We start from the raw sequence: 24,772 nt of genomic DNA on the forward strand, positions 1-24,772 counted from the left end.
CTGCTATACCTTCTCCTAATATAACAAGTCCGAGAAATCCAACTTCCTTCAACCAAAACTCACATTTGCTGAACTTGGCATATAGCTGATGTTCCCTGAGCTTCTCGAGAACTAAATGCAAATGTTCCTTGTGTTCTTCTTCATTCTTCGAGTATACCAATATATCATCAATGAACACCACAACAAACTTATCCAAGAACTCCATGAAAACCTTATTCACCATACTCATAAAGTAGGCAAGGGCGTTAGTCAAACCAAAAGACATGACAGTGTACTCATATAGCCCATACCTTGTGGTAAAAGCTGTCTTCGGTATATCCCGTTCTCGGATCTTCAGCTAGTGGTATCCTCACCGAAGATCGAACTTGGAGAATACTTTAGCTCCCTGCAGCTAGTCAAACAAATCATTGGTCATCGTGAGTGGGTATTTGTTCTTGATCGTCACCTCATTCAGTGCATGATAATCCACAACCATTCTCCAAGATCCATCCTTCTTCTCAACTAAGAGCACTAGGGTTCCCCACGGTGATGAACTTGGTCGAATATAAACTTTCTCCAATAACTCCTTAATCCGCTTCTTAATTTCCTCCAGATCATTTGCGGGCATCCGATATGGTCTCTTCGATATTTGTCTGGTGCCTAGTAACAACTCTATCAAAAATTCTATATCTCGATCTGGTGGCATCCCTGGTAGTGTAACATCCCAAAATTCTAAATTTTGGAATGTTATAAACAAATAGATAGATTTGATTGATTGGTTGATTGATTGTCTGAAAGTGAGTGAAGTTCGAAACTTTTTGAAAGTTAAATGAGAGGGAATAAAAGGACTTTCCCAAACTTTCACCCTTTTCTTTTGATCCCCGAGAATTCAACTTCTTTTCATCACAAAACCCTGGAGAGAAGATGACATGACTTCTTCCATTTATTTAAATGACATGGGGTATTGAAAATATTTGAACTTCATTTGGAAAATATTTCCAATTCTGAAACTTTACGCAACTCAATGACCCACGGAGAGAGTTGGGGATTTCGTTATTTTCATATTTGAGTTTTCTCAAATGTTGAGAATAGGATCATTTGATTTTATTTATTTTATCATCAATTATTTCTATTACAAAAATATGAGAGAGGGAATAAAATGAATTTCCCAAAATAAAGAAATATTGAGGATTGAATAAAAAAATCAAATAAGATTTTATTTCGGAGTTTTTCGGTGTTTTATTTGAATTTAGGAAAAATGTGCGTTTTCAAAATTGCATTTAGGGCCCAAATAAATGTTCACCTTGTGCGGCTTGATTTTAGAAGCCCGTGAAAATTTATTTCGGAATTTTTGGAGTCCGTTTAGTATTTCTTTTTATTTTTCTTCCGAGCGGAATAATTAAAAAAAACGAACCGACTTCGGGCCGTACCCGAGCGGGACACCGCCCGGGGGCAGCCTTTAAATAGCGTCGCTCCGAGCCGCCCTAGCCCATCAGCCCCGCCTCGATCCCCGCGCGCCGCCGGAGCTGCCGCCGCTGCCGCCGCCGATCCCGCCGCCCGAGGTTCGTCGCGCCTCGTTTTCCATGCCGAAAAAAATCAGCGTTCGTCGTTTTTCTTTTTCTCGGATTAAATTCACGATTTTTCTGATCGCGATTCCTGATCCGATTTTCGTTTTAGTTTAACTTTTTGCTCGTTTATCGGAATCAGGCGATTCAAGCGCCTAGGGATTCATCTCGAAACCCTTTATCCGTTTAACCAAATTAAACAAGATTTTGCTATTGTAAAATTTGCCCTAGATCCAGATTACTAGAACGAAGTTGTTTTCTTTCGCAGTTTGACTTTCGTTGCTTCGTTCGATTTGATTCTTTTTGCCAACCGGAGTTCTTAAGTTGAACCTTCTGGTTAGATCTCTTATTTGAGTTTTACCTATGCATTAGATGAGTACTTATTGTATGCTTGTTTGTTTGTCTGCGATAGAATACCCGGAGTGCGCCGCCTGTTACTTCGAATCGTTAGGTTTCGCGGATCATCAGCAAGGCAAGTTCACACTTTGATCATATCCCCTTCATACCCAGTTTTCATTGCATTAGATCAAACCTCAAACATTGCATGATTAGGATCTAATTAAATTGTGGGATTGGGAAGTAGTTGATGAGGTAGGAACCTATTGCCCTGTTGCTATTAAACCCTTGGGAGTTACTTCTACGTGTTGCTTATATTGCTATGCTATGCTCGTAGATGTGGTTTGGGTATGAGTGAAATCCATGACAGATGTGAGATTGTTATTTAATGGTTCAACTTAAGGTGGCAACTTGAATACACATCTGGGTGGATTGCTAGGGGCACCCTGGGGATATACCAGTGGACTTGCTCGGACACCTGGGGATATACCAGTGTTGTCCTAGGAGATCCTGGGGATATACCGTGTGATCATCCTACGGTCCGCCACCCAAGCTCAAAGGGATCATAAGATTATTCATGCTAGAAACTTCCGTGTGCAGCCACAAGCTATTATGGGCTCTAGCATAGTTGACTAAGTCGTGCGAACTCTTACAATGGTAGACTAGTAGATGTAGGGGATGTAGGTGGTACGGTCTACCCATCGTAAGGTGCTAGCGCTTTTGAAAGACTATGTCTCGGTCATCCGTCTTCTCAAACACCATGTAGTGCGAGAAACCAAACGGAGGCGATCGAGTCTTGTGGGGAAAAGTGCGCAAACCTCTGCAGAGTGTATAAACTAATCATGGTTAGCCTTGTCCCCGGTTATGGACATCTTGAGTATCTAGTTCTTGGATTATCCTGTTGATCTCATCACGTTACTTTAAATGAATATTGTTGGGTTTAATGATATTACTTAATTGGGATTGAGAATGCTGTCAACCATTCTCAATGTTTAACAACCACCATGATAGTTAAATAAATTTATTCCTTTGCAGTAGGGAAAAATTGGCTTTTCACAAAAACCTTATAACCATAGAGCTTTTCCACCAGCCAAATATGCATGTAGTGATAGCCATTATTCATCATTGCTCTACAGTGTGAATTTGCCAGTACATTCAATGTACTGACCCTCTGTGGCTGCAACGTCTCATGTTGCAGGATTTCTTACGACGAGTAAGTGATACGTTAGGGTTATGATTTCTACACTCAACTTTGCCGTTGGTGTTGATGGGAATCCACAACCTTGTTACTCCTGCTATTTTGGATTGAGGTAATAGTATTTACGTTACTTTACACATGTGATTTACCTCTGTTATAAATCCTCGAGTACTGTGTGTGTCAGCATACCGATCCAGGGATGACACTTAAGCACAGAGACTGGATCCATTCGGGTCGGGTTGCTACAGGTAGTTCCTCCGGGAATACGTCGGGATAATCCTTCACAACTGGCACTTCCTCTTGAACAACTCTCGAAAGTGAATTTACTTGAGTCCTCCTTGGCGCATGCCTAGACACATACTTGATCCTTTTACCCTCTAGGTGGTGAGAAGAATTGACTTACTAGCACAATCGATATTTCCTCCGTACATCGATAGGAAATCCATGCCTAATATCACATCCAATCCTTGTGACTCCAAAATTATTAGGTCTAAGGGGAAAACAAGCCTACCTATGGTCAATGGCAACTGAAAACATCCTCTAATAGCCATATACTCTACTCCAGGTGAGCTTACTAACATAGGTGTCTTAAGGGCTACGGCGGGCAACTTAAACTTATCCACAAATCCCCTTGATATGTATGAATGCGATGCACCAGTGTCAAAAAGGACAATAACTGTAAATGACTTAATCAAAAACTTACCCATAACTGCATCGGGCTGCTCTTTAACTTCCTCCATGTTGACGTGGTTCACCTGCCCTCTGGTGAAAGGGTTGGGCTTCTTTCCAGAGCTTCCATTTCCATTACCATTCTTTAACTCAGAACAATCATTGGCGTAGTGTCCATTCTTCCCGCACTTGAAACAGGTACCATGGCTTAAATCCTTCTTGGCAGGTGTTGCCGGGTTGGAACGGCTCTGACTGTTGTTTCCTCCATTCCCATTTCCATTCTTAGGGCCACTGTGGTTATGTGAACTTTCTCCATTGTGAGAATGGCCTCCATGGTTATGATGGGTATGTCCTCCCGAGTTTGGGGTAAAACAAGGCTTCTGCTGAGCTCCAGAGTTGTACTTTCCCTGTCCATACTTCCGTTTGCGGTTCTCTATCTACTGCTGCTTGACTTCAATCATAAGAGCCCTGTCTACCAGCTCCTGGTAGTTGGCGAATGTTGCCACCATCAACTGCATACTTAGCTCGTCATTCAGCCCCTCCATAAACTTCTCCTACTTCGCGGCATCTGTGGCCACATCATCTGGGGCGTAGCGAGCTAACTTGCTGAACTCATCTACGTACTACGCTATAGTATGGTTTCCCTGGCATAAGTTGTGAAACTCACGCTTCTTCATTCTCATAGCTCTAGCTAAGACATGTGCAGTGTGGAAGGCCTACTGAAATTGATCCCAAGTAACATTGGCTACGCGGAAAGTGGCGGTGTAGTTCTCCCACCATGAGGTTGCGGGTCCATCCAGTTGATGTGCGGCAAGCGCACCTTCTCAGCATCTGTGCAACCTATGGTGGTCAGCTCCCTTCCAATCTTGCGGAGCCAATCATCAGCAACAATCGGCTTGGTGCTACTAGAGAACACCGGCGGATTCAACCTTAGAAAGCGGGCTAAGTTTTTTTGACAGAAAGACTGTAGGGGAACCCCCTACAGTATAATTGGTGCAACAAACCCAACTTGCAAGTACCATGCCTTGAACCTGGGTGGGTGGGAAGGCATCAACCCCTTCCCACCACTAGGCTATGCCTTAGTCTGCAAGTTGGGTTGTTGTCGACTAGAGGTGGTGGCAGTGGGTTGTTGTTGTTGTTGCCTTGGTTCTGGACTAGCAACTACATCAAGGCATTCTGCTGTTGGATCAACTGAGTGAGCTCCGGTGGAAAGGCGAATGCAGGGTCACGTCTCGGAGGCATCTGATAGGTTTAGAGGGGTGAGAACAGAATAGAGTGAGGTCTAAAGAGAGATTCCACTACCCATATGCACATGTGACAAACACATTCATTTCACAGCACTCAATTCAAACAAGATTCATACAATCGATCTAAGGTACCGTTATAAAACCTCATGGACTATTACTATATACATGGAAGAATTCTAATGGTAATATGGTGGTCGACTAGAAATTTTGATCGGTGGAAGACTCCATGATATCCGCTCTAGCTTCATCTTCATAATCATCATCGCTGTCGGGGTCAGAGTCTGTGTCGTCTAGTATGATGTAATCTTCTGAACGAATGTCCACTCCAGGTTCGGGATCTCCCATGAATATCCCTAGATTCTTCTTCAGGTGTTCGTTCTTCTCCAGTAGTACAACAATTTATTCTTCATAACCATCGTGTGTAGACTTGAGTTCTTCTTCTAGCTCCATGTTCCGGGTCATCACCTTCTTCGTGTCTATTATGTTGGCGCACATCTGGTTCTCGTAGCGTCGTATGTGCTGGTTCAACTCCTGTATGTATGATGCAATGGATTTATCCTTCCTGGTGCGAATCATCTCCCATTTCTCATCTTGGCGTCCACATATCTGGTAGGTGGTATCCTTAAGATCTTTGTTGTACACCTCGCCTATGCGGCCAATGGCAATGTGGGCGGCCATGCTCTTTCCTAGACTCCAGGTTGGTGCATCAAAGGAAAACTCGACGGGCTCGGTAACTGGCGCGAACGTCCTTCCTAGAACACGAACTTGAATCATCCAGCACTCCTCTTCTGGTAAAGTGGTGGTGAAGGTTCCGGTGAAGCTTGGTATGCCGATGTTTAGGTAGCTAGTGACTTCCTTCAAGTGTCGTCCGAAAGGGTTGTCGTCATCTGGTTGAGTGAACTTGTTCCTTGGGCCTGCCATCTATAAAGTAGAAATGGAGAAGAGTTAGAAATGAGTAGAGAAGAGTATCCTGTGGCTTTTTCCTAGTGGTCGTGTCCTACAGTCAGCGTGTGATCTGATACCATCATTGTAGCGACCCGATCCCAATGGACCTTAGTCCCTGTGCTTAAGTGTCATCCCTGGATCGGTATTGCTGACACACATAGTACTCAAGGATTTATTGCAGAGTTCAATCACACACTTATTACATCAAGTGTCTCATAGAGAGTACTTATTACAATAATATGGCTGAAAGCCATCTAAAATAGATAACTACGAAAGCTTCGAAGATAAATGAGTCCATCCAACTCCATGACAAAACTGAGTGCATGACAATGACCTATCACACCTTACTCTTCGTCTAAAAACTCTGCAACATGATATGTTGCAGCCGTGTAGGTGAGCACATGGAATATGCTGGCAAGATAACACTATAGAGCAATGAACGAATAACAACTATCACTACATGCACATTTGGCTGGTGGAGGCTCTACGGTTATCATTTGCATAAAGCTAATTTTTCCCTACAACAAAGGAATATATTTTATTTAACTACTAAGTTTGATGAAATTATTGAGAAGGTACCCCCAACTCAATCCCAAATTAACATTAATAACCCAACAAATTCATTAAGTAAAGTGATGAGATCAATATAATAATTCAAGTACCAGATACTCAAGATGTCCATAACCGGGGACACGGCTAAACATGATTAGTTTATACACTCTGCAGAGGTTTGCGCACTTTTCCCCACAAGACTCGATCTCCCCCGTTGTATTTCTCGCACTGCATGATGTTTGAGAAAGGGATGACCGAGACACAGTCTTTCCGAAGAGGTCCCCTTAACCAATAGATAGGCCGGTACACCTACAGTTCCCCTACATATGCTAGCCCTTCATGGAAAGGATTTCCCCAACTTACTCAACTATGCTAGAGCCCATATTGTCTTGTGGCTGCACACGAAAGTTTCTAGCATGAATAATCTTATGATCCCTTTGAGCCTGGGTGGCATTCGATATGATGATCACACGGGTACCCCAGGATCTCCTAGGACAACACTATATTCCCCATGTGCCCACAACCAATCCACCCAGATGTGTATTAAAGTAGCCACCTTAAGTTTCCCTTAGTTATAAATAACTCTCACATCTTTCATGAATCTCACAAACCAATCCATGTCTATGAGCATAGCAAAGTAGTACAATCATAATGCAGTAATACCCGGGGTTTGAATATAAGACAATAGGTTCCTACCTCATCAACTACTTCCCAATACCCACATGTTATAAAATCCTACTCATTCAATGTTTGAGGGTTGAAACTAATGCATAAAAACTGGGTAATAAGGGATATGATCAAAGTGTTACTTGCCTTGCTGACAATCAGAAAACCCTAGAGATTCGTAGTAGCAAGCCTCGCACTCCGGAAACTCTATCATGAACAAACATAGAATACATAAGCACTCAAGCATAAGATGCAAAGGTAAAACCAAAATAAAGTATCTAAACATAAAGTTCAAGTGAAGAGCTTCGATTTACAAAAAAATCACTCAAATCGAAGTTACGAAACTCAAACTACGATCAAAAGAAGTTCAAATTCAAATCTGCTTGAAACCAAATTTTAAATTTTCAAAATCACGTTTAAGTTGTTTATCTGGACAGAGGGGAACAAGACGAAGATTTTGGCGTTGGTTTGACTGGATTTCGATAAACAAGCAAAAAGTAGTGAGGGTTTGAAGATCTGGGACTAATCTGCAATGAAAATAATTGTGGATGGGTCCCTGGCCGAAAATTAAACTAAAAAGAAAAATCTAAGGAACGAACGTTCGCTAACAGAAACTAATGAATGAATTCGTTCGTTAATAAAACGAATCGAGTGAACGCTCGCTATTTAACAAAACCCAAATAATAAACCGATCTAATACGCGAAACCAAAAAAACCGGGGCGGCTTTTCACGGTTATATACCGGTTCGGGGGAAAAAGACCAGCGGCGGCGACGGCGGTGCTCCGGCGAGGCATGGTGAGGCGGCGTGGCAGCGGAGCGGCGGGGAGCGGCAGTGAGCGGCGCGGTGCGGCGCGAAACGGTGGCGACGGCTACGGCGGCGGTGCAAGGCCTGGGCCGGCTGGGCTTCGGCCCAGTCGGTCCGAAGAGTTTTTTTTGAATCATTTCACCGTAGGAAAAAAAATCTAAAATAAAATAAATAAAAATCCTAAAATCCCCAAAATAATTTTCACGGTCCTCTCCAAATACTTAGGACCACGTGAACATTTTTTGGGCTAAAATGCAATTTTCCCTAATTAAACCAAATAAAATCTCAAATAAAAATTCAAATAATTATATATTTTTATTCAAAATTAAATTTCCATTATTTCCTCTGTTTTGAAGAAGTCATATTATCTTCTCTCATTATTTTATTTATTTTGAAATAATTGGAAAAAAATTCGAATAAAAATCACTCTGATCCAATTTACCAATTCTTGAAAAATTTAAATATGGAATTTTGTGAAAACCTCCAACTTTCTCCCATGGTCCTTGAGTTGCTTAAGGTCTCTAGGATCAAAATGTCCAAATAAACCAAAGTCAAAATGCTCAAAATATGAATGCATATGATGACCTAATGATTAACATCAAAATTGAAATTGGGATGTTACAATCATCTTCACCCTCAACGAGCAAATCAACTTTATCTAAAGCCAGATATATGATCTTCAAAACCAAGTCTTTGAATATGAGGCGAGGTTTAAAGGTATGAGTTTTGCTGCTAGCTGCAGGACTCGTGAGACTCACTCCTCCTCTTATGATGGTGGAGCACTGCCATGCAAATCCGGGGACAAGATCTCTTCTTATTCACGAACATCACCTTCTTCACCACCAAAGGAGAATTAAGTATCACGTATGGGCACTCCCCTTGGCTTCCGCCAAGCTTGGGGGAGGTGCCCCGGTATCGTATCATCCCACTATATTTTTGCTTTTACTTATTTTAGTTTGATCTTTTGCTTCAGTTGAATAAAAGTTTAGTTCGATCATTTCTTCTTTGAGAGTTTGCTTAGTGATCTACCCTTGCATTACTGCAGGATGCTGCTAACGCGACACTACGATCAGAGACCCTTCAATGAAACTGTGTGCGATGCCATAATGGCAAACGGTGGTGTAAAAAACCCATCAAAGAAGGTGCAAAACGTTTGCAATGGAGGATGCATCAAACACGGTTTAGATTTTAGTTGCGTGTGCGATGCAGGGCATACGGTTCAGCTCGATTAACTGTTTGCGATGAGGAGGAACAAAAGAAACGGGCAACCAGATGAAGGCATGTGCGATATATAGCATACGGTTCACTAGGATGAACTGTGTGTGATTAGGTAACACAATGGAAACGGTTCAACTGAACAAGATGTGTGTGATACGCGGAAAACAGGTCCGTAATCAGAAATGTGTGCGAAGACCAATAATAACACAGACGATTGCTGCTAATAAGCCATGTTATTTGCTCTATCTATAGTAGAATAACATGTGTATATACATAACTGAAATAAACATCCAATTACATAAGTGACTATACAGATCATTCGCACACACCTCAATAAACAATTGCGTGCATTCTAAAATAGGAGAAACGATCGTCTAGTCATCTACTTCTTGTGACGCTCCCACCACAGCTATGTGGCTCGATCCCTCGTCTGGGTCAGGAAGAAGACAGTTCCTCATGTCAACGATCCTCCTATACATCTCGTAGCTTGTGTACACGTCCATGGCCGCGTACTTGACATGTTGTTCATCCAGTCTCTTATGCCACACACTGTGCCAGGCGTTTCTGTCCTTATTGCTCTCATTCTTCATCTTCATATAGTAGGGGTCGATGATGGCCGAGGCGAGGTCAACCAGGGAGTTCAGTTTGTTTTTGTCGCTGCCCCAGACCTTGTAGTGGCTTTGGATGTTGACAAGATTCGTACATTTCAAGCACGAAACCTTGAGCGTTTTTAGATCGTTGGTGGTGTCGACCACATCGAAACTGTAGTCGGGGCCGTTGAGAAACCTGGAGAAACGCTCGCAAGGCGTTGTGGCCAGGTGGTAGTGGTAGACGAGGATGTCATGTCGCACGCATAAATGGGCGACGACAACCTTCTGATCGTGCCCGACACGACCCATGGTGTACTCAAGGTCGAAGCTGACCGCTTGGTACTTGTCCTCGTCAAGGAACTGATCCATAGTTTGGATGGAGCTCTCCACCGAGACCGTATCGTTCGTATACACCACCGAGAGAGCCTTCCCCCTCACGTGGGTGTCCACGACATGTTGCATGGTGAACTGCCCGCCGTTGTCGTCGTCGGCCGCTGGGAGCGCCATTGCAGCCACGGGGAGTGCCATCGGAACCGTTGGATGTCCTCTCTATATGTGTCCTCGTGGGTGTGCTTATTGCATTGTGTGAGACAAGAGATGAAGGTAAATGGCCGCAGGAATAAAAGGGGGCTGGGTGGCGTGGATTCTCGGCGCGTCTCCGTGGCAGTTTTTGCAGCGGGTAACTGCATCGTCACGCCGCGCCCGACACAACCACATGCACACGAACGTGCGTGATCGTGCACTGGCCCCAAACACTGGCAGCGCGCGTGGAGGAGCGAGGGCAGAGCACCCAGAGGGACGCGAGAGCAGAGCGCGCGCGGCGGGATGCGAGCAGAGCGCGGCGCGGCTGCCTGAACTACGAGCAACCACACTCATAGAGCAGTTGAACACGCAGGAAAATGATCGCCTACAAGCCGGCCGACAATTGCGTTGCTGCATAGAGAGCGGTCGTGTGCTACCACCTCCGTCTAGTCTATAGTCCCCTTTATATTATGTGCCATACTTTGCCCTCAAATTTAACCAACAAAATGTTAATGCATGTTATAAAAATTATATAATTGGAAACTCTGTTCAAATACGAATCCAACTATATAATCTTTGGCGACATGCATTCGTATTTTATTAGTTAAATCATACTTATAAACCAGGACAGGGATATAGTAGGTAATTAAATCGCAAACGTTTTTTATTAACCATATGTGTACGTTGCCTTTCGTCCTCCTCTCGCACGTCTTGTCACCCCGCTATCACAGACGGCTTACAGTGCAAGCTTGCGCATCGCGCGGGGGCGTTCTTTTGGCCAAACGGTGGCTCCAATGAATCATTGGTGAGCCCGTTCCCGCGCAACCTCGTAGGTTCCTGCGCAAGCTTCCTGCCCGACTCGGTGAAATCCCCCAAAATCCCAATGCTTACCGGCCTGCTATAAAAATCCTCACGGCCGGCGAGTCCTGCGTCGCATTTTCCTCTCCCTTCCTGTAGCTTATCTCGTCTGCTTCTCCCACAATCGCCAATGGCACCGGTCCATCGTCGTCGCTTAGCAACTCCGCCGTCATCAGAGGACAGCTCTAGCTAGGAGGCTACACCGCGGTGGCAGCGTAGTCCCCGGTGTAGTGTAGTGCGCGTGGCGTCCCTGTTGGGTCTGCACAGAACACCCACCACACGCTCCGCCCCCGGTGCCCGTCGGCAGCTATTGCCGGCCGCCGTTGCCGCCACACCACCGTCAAAAGCCAGGGCCATCCCCCACTCTGCCGCCGCGGCCCGAAGGCGGGAGGTGGCCGTCGTGGCCGCCACCCCACTGCCGGCCACCGTGGCCATCACCCGCTCCGCCACCGTGGCCCAAAGGCAGGAGGTGGTGGTCGTGGCCGCCACCCCGTCATCGGCCTCCGTGGCCACCAGCCCACCATCGACCACTGGGGTCATCACCCACTCTGCCACCGCCGCCTGAAGGCGGGAGGCGGAGGTGGATGCTCGCACGTGCGTCAGCGAACTTACACGCTACACCGAGTTTCTGCGGGAGGAGGAGGAGCTCCTCGTCTAGCATGCAAAGGGCCTTACCACCGCCATGGCCGCAACACACGCCGCCTCAGAGGTGAGGAATCAGGAGATCTACGAGGAGAACCACCACTTCGGGAGGGTTCATCTAGAGTGGCAGAGGGCGTTCGAGGTGAGCGTCACTGAAGCTGCAACAACGGCAGGCACCGTATTGCGGTTGCCCAGCTCGTCGGTAGGCTCCTCCTCCTCCTCCGCCTCTTACTGCGCGTGCTCGGCAGAGGAGAGGCAGCCGGAAGTAGTACAAAGCCCCTCCACAGTAGTAGTAGTATTTAGGGGCTATTTTGTTCAGTTCATCTGACTATAGATGTGGTGGAATTGTACAACATACTTAAGATTAGCTAGTATATATAGTTGAACTAGCTATTTCAGTACGTGGTTGGCAATAATTGGGGAAAAGTTTGGTCGGTTCAGCTGTTGAGTTGAACGGTTTGTATAAATTAACAATGAATGCTTAATCTATGAATGAAATCTATGCTTAATTACTGAATTTTAGTTGCAAAAATTAGATACTGCTAGTGATTTTTAGCTTCATATTTTGACAAATCGCAGTGTTACAAGGTTGACAAATGGCAATGTTACTAGATCAACAAATGTCAATCTTTCCAGTTTGACAAATGGTAACATACCCAATATGACAGATGCAAATAGCACCAAATTGTTTGTAAGTGGTTGCACACGGGGCATCCAAAAGAACCATTTGCGTTGAAGAGATGCACAAATCCTGCTCTCACTTTGCATCATGTCGTCCCGGGGTCGACGGGCGTGCGGCGGGAGGACGGCAGCTGGCGGCGCTGAGAGGTAGCGTTCGAGGGCGGCGTTCCATGCCACTGAGGAAGGCGCGCGCATGGATAGTAAGGCGGGCAGCCATGGAAGTCAAAGGGCTCGCTTTCTAGTGAGCCTACGCATTCGAGGACAGCTTGCACTCCTCTCGGTCAGCCTACGCACCGGACTGCCCTCGCACGCCTCCCATTTAGTCAAGGTCAAGCAGCTGTCCGCACGGCACCTCCTACAGCCATTAAAACCAAGACACGTGGCGTCACGTGAATGGTTGACAGAACACACACGGTTTGTATTATACAAAGGTTTGAGATATTAAATTGGCAGCTATTTTTTCAAAATGGCTTTCTTGGCTGTCATTATTCGAGTGCGCCTTCTCTCAAAATGGACACGAAAAATACCACATCATGTTAGGTGCCATTCCATGATAGCATGCCAAGTTTCATGAATTTCAGAAGAGTTTTGGATTTACTAGAATTTAAAAACCAGGCATCTCAATGTTTTGCCGGCAATCAACGGTGCCCTGGTGTTTGAAATGCATTCCCATTTCTTGCATGGGACCTAAGCATGCACCCAAGGACACATATTTGATTTTTCAACCAATTTATATGCACTTGAGAATGTGCATGTAGTTCAAATTTGAATTATGCACATAAATACATTGAAAACTCAGTTAATGCATAAAAATATCCAAACGAACCCCGAAAAATCAAAAAAATTGACACAACACTCCTGTTGTTCTATGTTCACACGAGAAAATTTTTAGAAGCAATAAGAGGCAATGGATATCGTTTCGTCCCCAAAGGTGAGACGTTCCCTACCCAAACCATCATGCTTGTTGTGAGAAGCTCTGGTTTGTGAGAAGCATATACCCAAACCTGCCCCAAATGGGACAAAAATTTTACCATGGCATGTTGATGCCGCTCCATGATAGCATGCCAAGTTTCATGAATTTCAGACGATTTTTGGATTTACTAGAATTAAAAAACCAGGTATCTCAATGTTTGCGACCGAGTGACGGTGGCAGGGTGTTTGACATTCTTTCCCATTTCTTGCATGGGACCTAAGCAGGCAACCAAGGACACAGATTTACATTTTCATCTAATTTATATGCATTAGAGCATGTACTTGTAGTTCAAATTTGAATTATGCACAGAAAACTCAGTTAATGTATAAAAATGTCCAAGCGAACCCCAAAAAATCCAAAAAATTGACACAACACTCGTGTTGTTCTATGTTGACACTAGGAAAAAAATTGAAATCGAGAAGAGGCAACAGATATTTTTTCGTCCAGAAAGGTGAAAAGTTCCCTACCGAAGCCATCACACTTGTTGTGTGAGAAGCTCTGGTTTATAAGAAGCTTATTCCCAAACCTGCCACAAACGAGACAAAAAATTTACCATGGCATGGTGATGCCGCTCCATGATAGCATGCCAAGTTTCATGAATTTCGGACGAATTTTGGATTTACTAGAATTACAAAAGCAAGTACGTCGATGTTTTCCTGAGAGCCATGGTGCCGTGGTGTTCGAATTTCATCCCCATTTCTTGCATGGGAGATAAGCATAAACCCATGGACATATATATGATTTTACAACCCATGTTGGTGCACCGGAGCATGTGCATGTAGTTTGATTTTGAATTGTGCACCTGAAATGTCTAGAAAACCAATTTAATGTATAAAATGTTCAAACGAACCCTGAATAATTCCAATTCCAATTCTTTTATGACACGCATATAGTTGCAGCTTCACTCCAGATAAAACTTCTAGCAATTCAAACACCGTCCATTGCCGCTGTGACCCCATTATGTAATTCAAATCAAGATGAAAAATCAAGTAGATCGCACAAAATTTATTATCACCAACCGTGTGAGATGCAACACAAAATATCCCGGAGCACCGTCGGTGTATAGTATGCCTATGGCTTACGCGAGAAGGTGCATCTGCTATAGTCCACAGCTGGCGTTTCAAGCACACTAGCTCGCTCCCCAAATATCATTTCACTGTTCAATCATCGCCGATGAAAGATGGACACGTGGACCCGCGTCGTGAGGGCAACTTTGGTGGCCCACTCCGGCGAGAGCGCGGCCATAGCCGCCATGCGCTGGAAAACGCTTATACACAATAGCATAGTAGTAGCGCTGGAAATAAGTAAATGGTGCTGCTATTTAGTAGTAGCACTTCTCCTGGAAAGCGCTACTAGTAGCTCCATAGTAGTAGCGTTGTGAAGCAGAAACGCGCTACTACTATGTGGGACCAGACGAGGCCACCGACTGTTTTTGTAGTTGTAGCGGTGTACAAAAAAAGCGCTACTACTAACAGTTTAGTAGCAGTGCTCTGTTTTTACACGCCGCTACTGCTAGTGGGCCCCACGTAGTAGTAGCGTTTTTCCTGGAAAGCGCTACTACTAAGTCCAATAGCAACAGCGCTACTACTAGTTGCGGCTGGTGCCACCTTTTCCACCCCCTTCCCCTCCTCTCCCCCACTTTGCCCTCTCTCCCCCTCCTTTCCCCTCTCCCCTCTCCACTCTAGCTCCACCATTGTTTCTCTTCTTCTCTCTTCCTCCTACCTCTCCTCTCTCCTCATTAATGGCACCCTCCTCCATAAATGGCCTCTCTCTTTCTCCTATACCTCTCTTCTCTCCCCCATTAATGCCCCCATCCACCATAACCCCTCTCCATTAGTTAGCTAGCTAGATTCACCTCTCCTCCCCAACAACTAGATCTAGCTAGCTATTTAGCCAACTACACATGCTCTGTCGATCGTTCTCTCTCATCATCTAATTAACCGTGTACTCTCGGTCTCTCTCGGGAGATATATATAGGTGAGTAAAAAGTTGTTCATTTCAAGAATGGGAATATATGTGTTTGGGATATATATACGGAGAGATTTGTGCTAGTGACATGCCCTCGAGTTGCTTATGTTTTGCTGAAATGTCGATTTATTTTCATTTCGGTGAATTTCAAGCAAACTCATATGTCCTATTTTTAGGCAAGGTGAGGCCAAAATTTTATATATATGACTTTGAAGCATGCATTATTTATTTCATAACCCTTTTGCTTGTTATACCGTGCAGTCGTTCATGAAGGTGAGTGGATGGAAGGTGGAGCGGTACATGCAATCCGCGGTGATCGACATGTATGCAAATAATCAGACTAGGATTAGATGTCCGTGTGCAAGATGCAAGGAAGGAGTCCTTTTGGACCCTTTTGATCGTGGCACTTTGAAGGTGCACCTGCTGATGAATGGTTTCATGGATGGCTATACTCAGTGGATAAGTGAAGAAGAAGAAGATGATGAGGACGTCCACATGGCAGGGAATAACGACATGGGGCTAGACAAAGAGATGATCGATCGACAACAAGACGATGGCGCTGGACATGTCGGCGGGGAAGAGTCCGGAAATGATGACGACGACGGAGAAGATTCGGGACACGGCGAAGAAGAGTCCGGACATGGCAGAGAAGAGGCGGGGGTCACGCCGTAGTCTTCGACGCTACTAAGTGTAGTCGTGTAGGACCCTCATGTTCGACACCTCCTTCTCAAGAGTACGACTAGCGAGAGAGCTGCTTCTAGAGAGGAGGCCAAGCTAGCGCAACTTGAAGTAGACTCGAGGACTCCATTGTATGATGGTTGCGATCCCGAGGTGACCCGCTTGAGTTTCACGCTCGAACTTCTAAAGATGAAGGCCAAAAACAAATGGACAGACAAAAGCCTTGATGAGCATTTGAAGTTTCTACATAATAAAGTTCTTCCCGTGGGGAACCTATGTCCTACTAGTGTCGAGGAGGCCAAGAAAATCACTTGCCCTTTTGATTTGTCGCACATTAGGTACCACACATGCATCAACGATTGCATCATTTATCAGGGGGAGCACGCGGAAAAAACCAGTTGTCTAGTGTGCAATGCTTCTCGATACAAGAAGGCGGGAAAGAAAGATCCTCAGAAAGTTGTATGGTACTTTCCTATCACTCCCCGTCTGCAGCGGTATTTTGTAGATCCTAAGGAAGCAAAGCTCATGCGCTGGCACGCGGAGAGGGAGAAGCCCGACGATGGAGATGATCCGAGACTGAGACACCTCGTAGATGGTAGCTAGTGGAGAGCATTCAAAGCCGTATATGGATTTGCTGTAGAAGATCCAAGGAACATCGTTCTTGGTGCGAGTACCGATGGCATGAATCCGTTTGGAAACCAGAACACCAACTACATCACATGCCCCATGTTTTTATGGATGTACAACCTCCCCCATGGAAGTGCATGGAGACAAAGTACATACACATGAGCATGCTGATTCAAGGGCCGAAACAACCGGGAAATAGTATTAACCTGTATATGGGGCTTCTGCAAGACACGTTATGGAAAACACCGGCATGGACATGGGACACCAGCAAAGGAGAATATTTCCATATGAGAGCCGTGCCGATGACGACAGTGCACGACTATCTCGGTTACGGGTACACCTTAGGCCAGGTGTGCCACAAATACTGCGGACGTAGGAGGTGCATGGATGATACAACGTCTCAGCAGCTTATGTCAACGAAAGATGGTGCGTCTGGGAAATCGTGTACATGGGGAATCGTAGATGGCTCGAGAAGGATGACCCGTGGAGAAAGTGTGGAGATCCATTTAATGGGATGGCCAAGCTTCGAGGACCTCCACGTAAGAGGAGCGACGCCGAAATCGATGAGCTGTTGAGAAACTGGGAACAATGCCCCGCGCCGGGAAAGATCAAAAAGGCGCTGGAGCCGCTGCTGAAGGTATGGAAAACGAGGTCTGTTTTCTGGGACTTGGAGTACTGGCCCAATCATGACACACCTCATTGCCTTGATCCAATGCATATCACGAAGAATGTCCTCGAGAGCTTGCTTGGCACACTGATGAACATGCCGGAAGGCAAGGAAAGACTTGGAAGATTTGAAGATCAGGAAAGATCTCCACCATAAAAAGTTCATGGAGGAGACGGATACGGAGGAGGGGGAAGGGGCAGAAAAGTCAACAGGGAGGAGGAGAATTATTGCCCCCCTTCTTGCTTCACCTTAAGTGCGAAGGAGATCGATCAGTTCATCAAGTGCCTTATGGGAATCAAAGTCAGTTCCAGTTACTGTGGGAAGATAAGCAAATTTCTAGACCCCAAGAAGAAAAAGGTTAAGCGGGATGAAGTCTCATGACTGTCACGTGATGATGACGCAGAGTCTCCCGGTTGCCACTAGAGGGATAATAGAGAAGCACGTCCGTGACACGCTTACTGGTCTCTGCAACTTCTTCGATGTTATATATCGAAAGTCCATAAGTGTGAAGCAGCTTCGAAGGCTACAGGAAGAGATTGTTGTCATACTATGTGAGCTTGAGATGTACTTCCCACCCGCGTTCTTTGACGTCATGGTGCATCTGTGTGTCCACATCATGGACGACATCATCGACCTCGGGCCGACATTCCTTCATAGCATGATGTCGTTTGAGAGGATGAATGGGGTCATCAAAGCATTCATTCGTAACATGTCCCGTCCGGAAGGGAGCATCATCGAGGGGTATCTGACGCATGAGTGCGTCTCCTTTTGCGAGAATTATATAAGCGTCGGAAACCCTGTTGTTGGTTTTCCCATCAAGAAGAATGATGGGAAGCTCGAAGGAGATGGTCACAACAACGGCTGGAGGGAATTGCACGTGGACTACTCGGATAGACAGAACGACTTTGACATGCTAACTTAGTAGTGCTACAACACCTAGATGTGGTAGATGATTATGTGGCATAGCACAAAGAAACCATCGCAAAGAAGTATCGTGATAAGGGGATGCTCAAGACGGACGACGAAGTTATTGTAGAGCACAACGCCACTTTCTTGCGCTGGTTTAAATAGCAAGTTCTTGAAAATCCCCCGGAAGAGGATAGTTCGGACGGATTGCTCGTACACGCCTTAACACATGGCCCCGCGACCAAGCTCGTGACCTATCAGTCCTACGGTATCAATGGGTACACGTTCTACATGGAGGCCAAAGACATGGAAGGTGATTACCAGAACTCTGGGGTGACAATTCAATGCGTGACTGACGCCAACGGCACAACTGAGAGATTCTACAGAAGGGTCGAAGAGATCTGGGAGCTTGACTATGCTGGAATGCATGATGCGACGATGTTCTGTGTCAGATGGGCCAAGGATGTCGTAAGAGAAAACAAGTATTTCACCACCATGTCTATACCCAACGCGAAGAGCTCTCCCGTGAACGTTAACGTCATCGCCTAAAATGAGCCATGGGTACACGCTAAGCACATGACACAATGCTTCTTCATAACCGACCCGGCCAATCCCAGCCGTGTTGTCGTGAGGAGATCCAAAAGGAGCATCATCGGAATGGATGGAGTAGCCAACGAGGAAGACTACAACCAATACGGCAACCCGATGAGGGAAGATGACGATGAAGCATACGTGAAAAGAAGAATCAATACTACATTACCTAAGAAAGATCGTAATACATGGCTCCGGAAAGGTCACAAGGAGGGGCTCAATTACTCGGCAACGAACAAGAAAGGGAAGAAGCTCAATGTGAAACGTCGTCGACACAGCTGATCAGAAACCTACATTTATATATATATGTATCTATTTTGTGTACACACTTAAGTAACCGTTATCGGTCAAATGATATGTTACCACCACATGCATGGTTCCGGTGATATTCGCACAGTGGGGGAGAGGGAGACGCCGTCGTCGGGAGAAAAAAACAAAAACAAAAGTGAGAAGGCAGTACAAAAAGAAAAAGGAAAGTAAAAAGGAAAGGAAAGAAAAATAATAAATAAAAAACAAAAGGAAAAAATAAAACAAAAAATAGAAAAGGAAAATAGCAGTAGTGCTTGTCTGTGGACCAGCGCTATAGCTAAGTATTGTAGAATTTAAAAAATAAAAATTGGAAAAGATAGCGGTAGCGCTGGTTTGTAAACAAGCGCTATAGCTAAGTTAGCTATAGCGCTTGTTTACAAACCAGCGCTACTGCTATTGTGAGTTAACCCCCGCCACGGGCTCAAAATTTCACCAACTCCTTTTCCTCCCATCTCCACCTCGCCCCTGCGCCCGCCGTCGACGCCCTCGCAACCTCGCCACCCTCACTGCCGTCGTCATCCCAGCCCGTCGGCCATTGCCTCTCGACCTGGACCTCGACGCCGGCCCGAGCCCCTGCCCGCCCTCGGCCTCGATGCCGTCCTCCTCCTCCTCGTCGTCTGCGCCACTCCGACCTCCTCCTCGTCCGCTCCAGCCTCGTCCTCCTCATCGTCCCCTCCGGCCTCCTCCTCCTCCTCAGGTACTGCCGATCCCCTTCCCCCACCTCCCCCTGTCTCTGGCTCTTAGGTTTTCTTTTTTTAGAAAAGAAAATAGGTTTTCAATTTAGGGTTCATTTAGGTAGGGAAAATTTAGCAAATACAATAGCTAACTAGTAGCAAATTTTAGGGGAAATTTTGCAAATTTTAGGGAAAATTTAGCAAAGTTAGCAATTTTTTAGTAAGTTAGCAAATTAGGGTAGTAGCAAGTTAGAAATTTTTTAGCAAAGAGAGAGAGAGAGAGAGAGATAGAGCAAATTTTTGTGTATAGCATATGCCATTTTGTCATTTTTGTTTATTTAAGTACAAGCATGCTTTTGCTTGAACGATATATTTTGCAAATGATATATGTCATTGATGTTATATGTTGGTTTCCCAATGTTGGTTGAATGTCGAAGAATATCCGAGTGGACTATGTTTTGTTGGAATGTTGATTCATTTCCGTTCCGGCAAATTTCAGGCGCTCCATATGTCAACTTTTTAGCAAAGGTCATGCCAAAAATTTCCGTGATTTTCTGCATGACTTGTTCTAGAAACTAGGACATATGGAGTATCCGGGATTTGCCGGAAGGGGAATGAATGAACATTCCGACCAAATATAGGCCCCTTTTTTATTTTCATTATATCTTTTATTCACAATTGTTGAATAGGAAACATGTCTACCGATGCCGAAGTCGCGGGTGGTTCTGCTTGCCTCGAAGACCCCATCGAGGTAGCAAATCACTATTTCGATTACCTGGACGAACACCAGATGGGGTTGCATGGTGGCGGCAGTGGCACCAACCCCGACACCGGCACTGGGACCGGCACCGACACCACCCCCGAGACCGGCAATGATGCTATCGTAGCCGGTAAAGCACCGAAGAAGAAGAGGACACGAAGACGAAACGAGCTTGGCATCGGACAAATTGTGGTCACAGAGATGCACCCCAAGAAGTTAGAGCCAACGGCGCCGGAGGAAGCGCACAAGTGCTGGGGCAATCAACTTGGATGCATCCTCAGGGAAATCACCAACATCAACGATGAGAGGTTGAGGCTCATACCACATATGGAGAACATGCTCCTAAAGAAGTTGCACAACAGGTTCTTGTTCTCCGGCCGCAATGAAAAAGAATATAAAGATCCGTGGGAAGACATCTCCATGACAAAGATAAACGACAAGGCGATGGTGACGTTCACCAATGAATTGTCCGCCTGGAAAGTTCGGGTGAATAAAGCGATTGCGAAGAATGAACCGTGGTCCAAGATTCATGCTGACAATCCGTCAATAAAGGAAGAGGACTTTGCAAAATTCAAGGAGAATTGCGCTAAATAAAGTGTCAAGGCAAAGTCGGAGAAAATGAAGGCGCTCCAGGCTAGGAACACGCCTCCCCACCACCTCGGAAGCCGTGATTACGATGGGAAGAGGCTCGTATGGGCCAAGGAGGACGCTAAACGTGAAAGTCATGGAATCCTAGACCCCTTGGCGCAGTTCACCGTCCCGCTGGAGCATGACTGGATCAGGGCCTGGTACAAGTGGGACAAAGAAAAAAAGATCTTTTACACGGACCCGAACATGAGGGAGTTCATGAGACTTCTGGTAATTGTTATATTATCACATTATCATATTAGCTTCCAATCAATTCGACTGCAAGTTTTCTCACATTAGTAAACCATCCATGTTCCTTTTGCAGAAAGAGCATCACCAAAAGGAAGCCGAAATTGACGAGTCATCACAGTCGTCGGCGAGGCCCAAGTGGGACACCCCATTCAACTGGGCCCTGAACATACTGAAAAAGGTCCTGGTGGACAAGCCGTCGTCCTATGGATGTGTGCACGGCGTTGAAGATAGCGCCTTGTGGAAGACGTACTACCACGAGGAGCCAGAGGAAAGAAGGAAGAGACAGCCGGTCGTCACTCAGCAGAGCATCGACGAGAAGGTCGTGATTGCAGTCAATAAGACCAAAGCTGAGACCAAAGAAGAGTTGCTCGAGGCCGTCAGTGCGGCGGTCACTAACTCGGTGGTCAGCTTGATTCCGTCACTTTACGATTTTCCGAAGAACAATCCAAATGCATGACCGGAGGACTTTCCCATTCCTAGCTTTGTCGGGAGCAATTCGGCGAACACCAAAGTACCAGCACCTTCTCAAGCAACCGTAAAAGGTCCCGCTCCTGTTCATAGTAGCCCGACCTCCGTCTCTTGCATGCTCGGTGGGCCTTCATCGCTGGCTGGGCTCGACGCCCTCACGGTGATTATGCATCATACCCTTTTCACCAGCATGTCTATAGTCTTCCATTTCAGTTGCCTTTCAGATGTTTGACGTCGCAGACATGTATCCTTCGTAGGCCGACGACACCCCGTGCACCCCACTCTACGACATCGAGGGTCAGAAGGTGGCCATGGGAAAGGCAACGATCATGAAGCCAAAGGACCGCATGTTCCACAACCGAGAGATGCCTGATGGCGTCTTCAAGGTTAACATGGCCAGTGTCTTTGCGGGCTTCGAGGATTTGCCTCCTTCGGTACCAGTCGATGACTACGAGACCCCTAAAATGATTGGCGCATGCAAGAGCTGGTTCTTGCCTTGGCTGAAGTCTCTTCTTCGTCTCGAGGCGCCCAGTATCATGCCGATGCCACCTTCTCAAGAAGGTATGAACACCACCCCACCTACCACATTACCTGCACCTATCGTGGCGAGTGATAGCAGATGACGCGAGGGAGAGCCTCCATTAGTGCCAGATGATGTAGCCCCCGCTGTTAAAGAAGAAAATGTTGATCATGACATGGAGGATGATGATGATGACCCAGACAAGTATTTCAATACCACCTATGTTGATGTGGGATTGATGGCTCAGGACGGCGAAGACTCAGGCTATGAGCATGGAGATGATGACTTGATGCTGCCTGATTTGTGATAACCCACAAGTATAGGGGATCAATTTTAGCCTCTTTCGATAAGTAAGAGTGTCGAACCCAACGAGGAGCCAAAGGTAGAACAAATATTCCCTCAAGTTTTATCGACCACCGATACAACTCTACGCACGCTTGACGTTCGCTTTACCTAGAACAAGTATAAAACTAGAAGTACTTTGTAGGTGTAACAGGATAGGTTTGCAAGAATATAAAGAGCACGTAAATAAAAACTAGGGGCTGTTTTAGGTAAAGAAGCAATAACGTTAGTATAGCAAGTGTGGAAAAGTGGTGGTAGGAGTTGTGAAATTGTCCCTAAGCAATTGACTACTTTACTAGACCGATAGCAAGTTTTATGTGGGAGAGGCCACTGCTAGCATGTCATCCCTAACTTGGAATTCTACGCACTTATGATTGGAACTATTAGCAAGCATCCGCAACTACTAACGTTCATTAAGGTAAAATCCAACCATACACTACAAAAAAGACACATCCGTGACATTTTGGGCCGAACGAATTTTTTTCTGTCATACATATGACACTTCTATGACGATAATTGTGACAAAACCCGGTATCATCATAGATGTGGTGGGCTCCTACTTCTATGACAAAAAATCATGACAGAAAATGGGCTTTTCGTCCTGGGCGGGCCAGAGACGCAGCTGCATGACATTCTTTGGGCCGTCCATGATGGAAAAAACCGTGGTAGAAGCGAGAGGGAGGAAAATATCGGGGAGTTCTCGGTTACGGTGGGAGGTCGGGGCCGAGCGACGCGCTTCTCTCGTACACGTACACACGTGTGTGCGAGGCGTTGGCTCTAACTGAACCCGAGCGAGGCGTTGGGCTCTAACTGAAACCGAGCAATTGCACTGCAGGCTACGCGTTACTGAACCCGAGCGATCGATCGATGGCTGTTAACTGAACCCGATCGAGCGATTCCTTCTCTACTGGTGCTAACTGAAGCCGATCGATGCTGCCTCTGGATGAACAGTGAGCGTTGCGGGGGGAGGGGGGTTGGATGAACAGTTCCCGGTGGGGGTGGATGAACAGGACCCCGTGGTGTTGCCTCTGGATGAACATGACCCCGATCGATCGAGCCGGTTGGGGCTGGATGAACAGGACCACCCCGTGGAGGGCAGGATGAACAGTAGACGGTGAAGGGCAGGATGAACAGTAGCCCGTGGAGGGGTGATTTAATAGGAGCCCGTGGAGAGGGCTGGTTGAACAGTAGCTGGTGGAGTAGCGCGCGGTGGAGGCTGGATGAACAGGAGCCCGTGGATGAACAGTCGCAGGTGGAGGCTGGAGGAGGTCGACGGTGGATGAACAGTAGCTCGTGGAGGCTGGAGGGGGTCGACGGTGGAGATGAACAGTATCCCGTGGAGTCCCGTTTTGTGGTACGCCACACCCCTCCCGATGAACAGGACCCCTGTTTCGACCGTAGCACTCCAACACAAGTCTGTTTCCTCTGTTTTGCGGTTCGCCACACCCCTCCCGACGAACAGGACCCCTGTTTCGACCGTAGGAGGTCCGTTTCCTCCGTTTTGCGGTACGCTAGACCCCTCCCGATGAACAAGATCCCGTTTCGAACGTGGCCGGTCGAACACAAGGCCGTTTCCTCTATTCTGTGGTACTCCAGGCCTCGTTTCCATCGCCTGTTCCATCCAAGCCCTCCCGATGAACACGACGCATTCCGTTTCCTCCCCATGAACACGTCGACGACTCTGTATCTCCGTTCTGACCCAGCCATGTACACGAGCCCTGGCCATAGGTATGCGTGAGTAGGCGTTTGAGACCCCGCCCGTATGTACACATACGTGGCCGTATTTTCTTTCTTGCACCCTGGCCGCTGTACGTACGTGTACATGCTATGTGCGTGCCTCTACTACGACACGTGCGCGCCTTTACATCCACCAGTATATATGTACGTACACGTTCGTGACCAGAATGACAACGCTACGTACGCTTCGACCAGGTGG

Source organism: Triticum urartu, chromosome 7A, assembly GCF_056163025.1.
Source record: "Triticum urartu cultivar PI428250 chromosome 7A, HENAU_Tu73, whole genome shotgun sequence".
Taxonomy (NCBI): Eukaryota; Viridiplantae; Streptophyta; class Magnoliopsida; order Poales; family Poaceae; genus Triticum; species Triticum urartu.